This window comes from Plectropomus leopardus, chromosome 8 (genome assembly GCF_008729295.1).
Source record: "Plectropomus leopardus isolate mb chromosome 8, YSFRI_Pleo_2.0, whole genome shotgun sequence".
NCBI classification, from domain to species: Eukaryota; Metazoa; Chordata; class Actinopteri; order Perciformes; family Serranidae; genus Plectropomus; species Plectropomus leopardus.
Genome location: NC_056470.1, coordinates 22,050,308 through 22,058,363, shown reverse-complemented (window position 1 = coordinate 22,058,363; position 8,056 = coordinate 22,050,308).

The window sequence follows — 8,056 nt, the reverse complement described above, 5'->3', positions numbered from 1 at the left end:
TGTATAAATAATATTAACTGGGTGAATGTGGAGGCTTTGAAACATTTGCTTATCCCATGCTAACATGTACATTCACATACGTATTGTGTCTTTATCAAGTAAAATCAACATTGCAGGATGTTGAGCATTTCTGTGGAAGTGTTAAACGTAATGACCACAAGCAACATTCCTCCCTCCACTGCTCCTCGTGTACCTCCATCCTCTCTCCCACACCCTCAATTTCGGCTCTCGGTCCTCCTTGCTTTCTCTCTCTCTTCTCACACACACACACACATACACGCACACAGACTATCTCCCTTTCTTCAGCCTCCTCACAGTCCAGATGGCCTAGCTGCCCCCACACTCACTCCCCCACATACACTCACTCCATGCACTCCACCCCACCCCCCCTCTCCCCTACGGGAACAGAACTCCCTTTAGAGGAGTAGAACTCAACCCCCCCCCCCAACAAAACACCACTACCACTGTGCTCACACACACATTCACAATGTATACACCCCCTCAACGTACGTACACACACTCTTCAACACATCTCCACTGTCCCTCCACAGACCACGGGCTTATATACGCCCACTCACACACACTCTGACGCAGAAGATCTCGTTCACAATTCTCTTCTGCTGCACAATGTCTGACGAGAGTATAGTCGAAATGCTGGGATTGTAGGTGTGATATACAGCACAGTGAGACGTGGCCACTTCGTAAAATTTTGGTGCTTTCTTTTTGTTGTTTTATTCCTCCTGTTCAATCACACACACATGAAAGATCATTATCTCTCCTGATAATGTTAAAAAAATCTTTTCAGCGACACCTTGGAGTGGTGACTCAGCTGTTGCTAAGCAGACAGGGTCTCTAAATGTCTTTCAATGAAACACACGTGGTCGATGACATGACGAGAAAATGGCATTGTCGGGAGAACTGCCAAGAAACCTATCACGAGTGCAGATATACCTATAGCCATGATTCGAGCGTGAACATGCCTGCGTGCACTGGTGTTAACTTGTCTTTATAATTAGCAAGCGGGGAGGTCAGGCACGGAGCGCCAGAGAGGAACTGAGGGAGATGGTTGTCAGGGCAGAGAAAGGTGTGACTACTACAGTGCGAGGGAAGAGGACTATTGTTTGAGTGCGTGCTTGTGCTGATTGGCCAGGGAATAAACGAGAAAGAGGGGAGAGTCGGTGTGTGACTCGTGTTTTCTAGGGCCTGGTGTGGTGGTGGTGTGAGGGGGGTGTAGGCCCGGAGAGGAGGGTGTGGTTAACGGTTATAGCGCTCACAGGAAGCCGTGAGGCAGGGAAAAGGGAAGTGAACCACCCCCACACTGTTCCAAGGCCGCTGCAGCGCTATCCTCGGGGCTGGAACTAACTGACCTCAGCTGAGAGCTCCCACCACACCTTTTAACCCTCTAACACACACACGCACACACACACACGCACACACACAAACAAAAATACAGATGATGCATGGTCAATTGAACACATAAAGAGAGATTGCCAAAGTAGATGCCAATCATCATGCACTTACAGTATTTGGCACATTTGTAGGTGACACATAGGTTGCAAAGAGCACACACACACACACACACACACACACACACACATAAGGGCGTAGGTTGCATTTCAACATTACGAGGAACACATATGAAACAGAAGGTTTAAGGGTCATTTTCCAAAAAAAATTGATCATCAAACATATTTAATTTCCTTCTTTCTGGTGAATTTTCATGCTTTAATTTGTGCATCTTCTGCATCAATTAATGTGGTAATTGTAATTATATTTTCAAAATAAAATAACTCTGCTTCCCCTGCGTCCCCGTCGAAACCTACGTCTATGTACAAACATAACACAACAAAAGCACAACACTGTCATACAATTTAAAATGATTAAATATTTATTGTGATAGATTGATTATCTCAAGCTAATTTTACATTTCTAGATATTGATTTTTCTCCTGTGGTTTTTGCCAAAGTGCCCGGAAGGTATGAATATCAGCTTAAAAAAATAAATGCAACATTTAAATACGTGAGATTTGCAGAGAATGGGCTAAAAAAAAAATGCATGTTTTTATAAATGATAAAACAACAAATGATCTGATAACATATTAAAACAGTGATAATTTATCAGATATATGATGAAATTTAGGTCAGCCCCCTTTTCTTCTCTTCCGTGACATAAGATGACCTGAACCTCCTCACTGAGCCCCAGACTGCGCTGTATGCCAGCCGCCTTGGCTCACACTTGGCCACCATGATCTGGCTTTTGAGTCCACGCCACATGTTCGTTCAACTCATTCATTCCCAGCCAACTGACCCCAGGCGACGTGGCTCAATCCCTTCAACCCCCGGTCGTCTGACTCACAAACAGAAAACGCTGCGGGGCAACAAAGGTTAAAGCTAGGATAGCGAGTGTGAAAAGACACACATACACACTGCAATAATTCAGATATTTATTATGTATTGAGATGAACAGAGTAAAACATAAAGACAGCTGACAAAATAAACATGTCCCCTATGTAGCTATAAGACGGTAGTCATTGTGCGGTGTAATATGGGAGTCAGTGTTCACCGCTGTGACCCTGGTCATCCTAGTTGCACATTATGTTACCTTGGTGACCGGGTTTAATCTCTCCGCAGAGAGCTGGATCCAAGGCTGACCCCTAACCCCGATGAAAGAAAGGTCACCGGGGTCACACACTCCTCTTGTCCATTTTCCACAAGACCATTTTTCCTCTGAAAGGGTGTTAAAAAAAAACAATTTTCATGGGTGACAGAAAACTGATGTGAATACGTTAAATTGTAACAACGCTGTCCTGATATGATTACTGCAAACCACACTAAAGGAAAACAACACTCTTGTTTGTACTGTTTGAATATTGACGTGGGTGTGACAGAGTGCACCTGCCGTCTCTTTAGACCTTTTTCATGAAGACCTATAAGCCAAGACAAACCAATATAGGCCAATATAACCAGTGAAGGACATTTATAGCACACAATCAAACCAGAAGCACATGTTGTACAGCGCTGCCACAGCTCACATCCAGTTGGTTTTTAAAACCACATCAATATTTACACCCTCTCTAAAAAATCGCCTCATTTTGAATCCAACCTCTGCTGAAAAAAATGTCTGTTGGACTAAAAAAAGGCAAAATTGTCAGATGCAAAAGTGTATTGAAAGCTTAAATGTTTTCTTTTTCCCATCGTTATTGTATAATTTCCTCGTCTGTGAATATGGGCCATACGTGCTCTCTGAGGAGTAACATAAATCTGGAAATAGTCGAGCGCTTTATTATCAGTTGCTCGGATAGTTAGTGGAAAATAGAACTGGAAACTCCATCGTACTAAATTTAAAACAACTTTGGTAAGATTTGATTGTAAATGTCAAGGTTCTTCCATTTCATTTTGCACTTCATTTTATACCTGTGATTTTTAGATTGAATTATATATTAATCTCTGTGAGAGGTCAGAATATAAAAAGATATTGCATTATATTCTCCTGAAAGGGTGCACACATTCCACTGTACAGATCTCACCAGAAATAAGATTTTTAAAGCAATTTTTTCAAATAAAAAAACCCATCCTTCCTGGGGTTGAATGCCGTTTCTTTCAATTTCCTTTTATATTTATTTTTACTGAATTTGTGATTTTAATCATCTGTTCAAAAGGCAAAGAGACAATAAAACAAGAGCTATAACAGGCGATGAATCCTTCAGGCTGACAACTGAGTGACCAGAAAAGTCTAGAAGTCGTCTTTCAGAGAATTAAAGGCAGCTGAAGTGCTACATCTGCACAAGATCAGAGATGCTGCACGGTACATCTGTGGATCATTTTAAGAAAAAGAATACAGTTTAACAATTGTTTCCCTAAGAGTATTCAAATGCATTAAAAATAATTTTTTAACACAAAAGAGTGTTGAATTTTCATGTAAAACTGCTAATATCTGAGCATTTGCATTTTTTATGCAAGATGATTAAAACTAATGAAGCACTGAATTACATTTATGTCACAAAATGGCAAAAAACTAATTTAAAACGTCTTTTACTTTCATGCTTTTTTAGAATTTTGGGCAATTCCTGTACAATCTACAAAGAAATATGTATGAATGTATGTATTGATTCCTTTTGCACTCATATAAATCTTGAAACATGAACAGTAAAATGTGTTTCCTGAAACCAAATGAAATATAAAGTTAGAGCAGGTGCACATTAATAATTCATTTATTTTGATAACAAGATATTTATTTAAATAGTTATGCAGAATTTGTCCAAATTGTTGGGAATTAAGCAATAAAAAACATTATATCTTATTTTTATATACTTTCACATCCCATGTACAAGATGCAAGTATGATTATACTTGTATACTTATAAAATACAATATAAATACACATTCTTACCCAGCAGCTGCAATTTTGGGCAGCATTCATAGACTGAAACAATATGATTATTAACATAAATGGTTTCTGTAGAAGTCAAATAAGAGCAGCAGAACTTATTAAAGGCTTTATACTGAGATGGGATCAAAAAGTCGTCTCAGCGTGGGTAAATACATCATTATCAAAAATACTACTTTGTCTCAGTGTTTTAAAATAATACTACATTTTATCTCCGGCGGCATGTGTGTGCCGGTGGTAACAATGTGAAAGCAGCATGTGAGGTGACCTTCAACAAGTCTATTTTCTATCATTTTCAGTAATAAGGAAGGCATTCTTGAAAACATTACAACAGAATCAGTGAATGGGTGATTCAAGTGATTTAGCTTTGAGATTAAAATATAAATTTTCTAAATTATTTCTACAAGCCGCTCAAGCCTCTGCTCTCTGGTTAGTGTGGACACTGCTCCCTCTACTGGAAACAAGGCAGTGTTATTTTGGAGGGAACTGTTGCTCGCTGTCTCAACATTGAAACTACAGAGTTTAATGTGAGGAGAAGTGACTGTCGAAGGTAATTCATTTTAAATATTATTTATAACATATGGAATAATTTTTTGCCTCTCCAGAATGCTGATGTGCAATTTTCAGCTCGACAGAATATATTAGAGGGGAACTGGAAAATGTATATATCTGACAATAAATTCAGACAAATTTTGGCCATGAAATCAAATTCTTAAATTAAACATTTAATGAAATATGGATAAAAAGAATATTAAATGTCCATCTGATTAGCAAAACCTTGCTCTCTGAATATAAAAAAAAAATCCAGCACAGTACAGGTATGTTTTTAAGTCTTTTTTGGTATTCCTCCTCATAATCTGCAGAGGCGAGTTAGCTTTTCATGGGCTGACGAACCTGAGATTGAGCCTAAAATCACCATTCTCAGGTTGGACAGTCCTAGAAAGAACCACTCAGGAGTTAAAGCAGAACTGTTCAGGCTGCCCCATGAGCCATCGGCACACAGTCTCCAAACTGAGCACAACTCCTTTGACAAAAACAGAAACACTTGACAAAAAAAGTTAGTTAAAGTTAGAAAATGTCAATTTGAAGAGAATTCGCATCCAGATTTGTTTAAACAGCTATAAATGTACATCTACTTGGTGACACTTTGGTGGGTGTTTCTGTTTTCTGCATAATAAAAAGTTTTCAGATGCACAAAACTCCACTTTGAATTTGAACTATTAATTCGCACCTTCTTTTCCTCACATCTAGATTATTCCAGTTCCCAAGTCTCATGCCTCAGTCAAGCTGCTCTTAATCCTTTACAGTTGGGTCAAAATGCAGCAGCTAGGCTTTAATCAGAACTAGTCATCGGTCACATATTACATCCGTTCTTGCGTCCTTCCACTGGCTTCCTGTAAAATTCAGAATAAACTACAAACTCTACAAACTCTCTTCGATGCTTATCCTACTTCTCGATCATTCAAATCCTAAAATCTCTGCCTATTATCCATCCCTTGCTCCAACTGCAAAACAAAAGTTGATTGTGTATTTGCTGTTTTAGTCCCAACACTCTGAAAGCATCCTCCCCAGTCTATCACATTTGCTGAATCTTTGGACAGTTTTAAGCAGCCTCTAAAAACCCGCCTTTATAAACAAGCCTTATTATAGATCTTCATCCCTGTATAATGTTATTTGTTTTGTCTTTCTATCATTGTACTGTTTTTTATATTGCAAAATATGTTTACTCAATTTATTCATTTATTAATATTTTTTATGTGTGTGAAGCACTTTGTAACTGTGTGTTTCAAAACGTGCTATAAAAATATAAAAATAAATCTTTACTTACTTTATGGAGGAGAACAAGTATAATAATAGAAGAGAAATAGTATGATGTGATAATACTAGTAAACACATGACACTGTAAAAATAAACAATTATTTTAACCTTAAAAAGTTAGTTTCCAGTTAGCCTTAAAATCTGAACTTGACTGAGTTTGAGAAGACAGGTTGAATCATCAGAAAATTACTTTAACTTCTCCTCTCAAAATCAGTCAACTTTGAATTTTAAGGCAGCCTGGACACTTACTTTTTAAAGTTAAGACAAATCATTTATTTTTACAGTGTACTATTCATTGAACACTGTAGGTTTTTATTCATTTTTTTTTACTGCCCTAAATGTTACAAAAGCATCTGCTCAAACAAGCTGTATTGTTTTTATGACCAAAAGGTACTATTTCGTTGTCGCTAATATGTTGCGGACTGGTAAATAGGATTGTGGCACCAAAAAAAAAAAAAAAGACATACAAAAATGAAATCATTAATCCAGTGAAGATTAAACAGAGAAAATATGTCGAAAAATAATTATTAAATAATTTTAGTGATTTTTGCTCATTTTAGTTTTGATAATTTTACTTCTTCCTGTAAATATATATATATATATATATATATATATATATATATATATATATATATATATATATATATATATAATATATATGTCTTAATGTTTATTGGAAGACACAAATGCTGTTCTCACTGCAAAACATGTCTAATTTCAGTGAGATGCATCTGCTACACATATCCATTTGTCACAATTAAAAGCATTTAAACAACAAATTTGGCTCATATGTGTGCAAATGTTCCCACTCAGTAAACTCAATGTTCAATATTAGAAATTTAACACCACAACTGGCTCTGTATTGTTAGCTAACCTGCACTGAAACCACTCAGAGAGCAATTAAACACTCCAGCAGAGCCTAATGCACAAACTGCATCTCATACTAAAAACATCTAAATCACCCCGGCCTGACTTATGAGGATAGTCCAGTCTCTTAGAAATGTTGCTCTCGTGATAAAGTATGCAGATGGATAACACAGAAAGGGAGTGAAAGGAGAAAGAGGGAGAGACAGTACTCTACCCTCTTCAATCCAAACCTTCAATTCAGAAATATTTCACCGTCTGAATTATTCATCCTCAACTATCTGCATTAAGCCATGGTGCTGTGCTGTGTTGGCCCTACTTGCACCATCACTTCAACATTTACAATCCAGACACACTCACTGCCAGATAGCGCATTAACCAAACAAATAACAGCCATAAATACATAGTCACTGTCCATGTTTCCTCCCTTTCATCTCACAACAATCATTACAATAATGGAGGATTGTGGCAAGTTTGTGAAGTCTCTCTAAGAGCTTTCAGAGTCTCCTCTGCATACTTCTTACCCACATGGCAGACCCTCTGACTCCTCAGGCACAGGCAGACAGGGAAACAATCTTCATCATCGCAGAGTCGAGACCAAAAGAAGGCACACAGGAAGAGAGCACAGCAACCTGGAGCCAAAGCTGGTGACATGAGGATGAGGAAGAAATACAGGTCGCTGAGTTAGAAAAGGCCACTCCTGCTGTCTTCACTACGCTGTGAAGTCATCGTGCTCTGTACTACCAATGGGGATGCAACTCACACACACACACACACACACTCACACAGACACACCACCTTCCTGTTTGTCAGTGCTGGTGGTAAACTTTCCACTGACATCTCCGTTCAAATGTGAACTTTTCATTTCATTTTGGTATTAAAAGTAAAAGACATCTGAATTTAATTAAAATACACTATTTAGGCATGTGGAGAAGAAATAATACAAAACATTTTGACCTTACAAATGCATATCAGGCAAAGGATCATGC